Source organism: Mesitornis unicolor, unplaced genomic scaffold, assembly GCF_000695765.1.
Source record: "Mesitornis unicolor isolate BGI_N332 unplaced genomic scaffold, ASM69576v1 scaffold22864, whole genome shotgun sequence".
Taxonomy (NCBI): domain Eukaryota; kingdom Metazoa; phylum Chordata; class Aves; order Mesitornithiformes; family Mesitornithidae; genus Mesitornis; species Mesitornis unicolor.
Window position 1 is genome coordinate 15972 of NW_010182480.1, and position 1150 is coordinate 17121.

The following is a 1150-nucleotide window of genomic DNA, read 5'->3' on the forward strand; positions in this document are numbered from 1 at the left end:
GGACTGGCCAGCCAGGACAGCAGCTGCTTCTCCACAGTGACCTCCTTGTGCGTGCTGAACGCTTGCTGCCCAGGAGACAGCAGTGCCAGAAGCCCACGGCCACAAAGGGGCCAGCAAGCTCCACCTGGGGGCTCCTCCAGCCCCACCAGACCCTATGCAGGCTCAGCAAGGGGCTGGCACCAGTGCCAGGGGGAAGCTGCTGCTGGGGGCAAGGCAGGGGCTGGGCCAGCAGCCACCCACCGCACATGGGGACAAGAGATGGCCACATCCATCGCTGCTGGAGCCGTGGAGGTGAGTGTTGGTGTGTGTGGATGGCAGCAGCGTGGCACAGGCAGCCATGGAGCTGGGTTTCAGCTGCAGCAGCAATTCGCAGCCTTCCCAGGGTCCTGAAACCCAGCTCAGGAGCATGTGTGTGTGAGGAAAGAGCTTCCAGCACTGCTGCCCAGGCAGAGAACGGCTGGGTCTGGCTCAAAACCTGCCCAGGGCAGGCAGAGACCAGGGAGAGCGGCTGCTCTGTCACAACAGGCACCATGGGTGCTGCCCCACGCTCTCTCGCAGGCAGCACAGCCACACAGCTCAGGCTCGGCTCAGCACCCATCTGATGACACCAACAGCACCAAAGCAGCAGCACCGAGTCTGCCACGCACCCTGCCCGTCCACCAAGGCACAGAGCAATGCCCCCCCTGCAGCACACACGGAGATCTCTGAAGAAAACCAAACCCCCTGAGCCAAACACCCCGACGAGGTGGTGCTCGGGCAGGCCAACCCCTTCTGTTACTACAGAGCGCCGAGGATGCGCGCTGAACTGGTAGAGCGAGAGCTGCACTGGTTTCCACTGGGAGCTCAGGCAGCGGCAGTTCGGAGCCTGAGCCCCTGCAGATCTTCCTGTACCCTGCAGCCGTGAACATCCACCCCGACCTCTTCTCGGGGAAGGTCTCTGGGACACCAGGGAAGAGGGTTCCCATCAGACACCTCGTTTCCACTCAGAGCGAAGGTCCCATTTTTCGGGGAGGGCTTTTCCCCTCCTGCCTTTTGCTCCCCCCCCGCCCCCCAACTCCTCGCTCCGAGACCGGCCCGAAGGGCAGCGCAAGACGGGGACGCCCCCACTCGGGCCTGGCTCTGCGTTCACTGCTCCCGGAGGTCCAGAGGG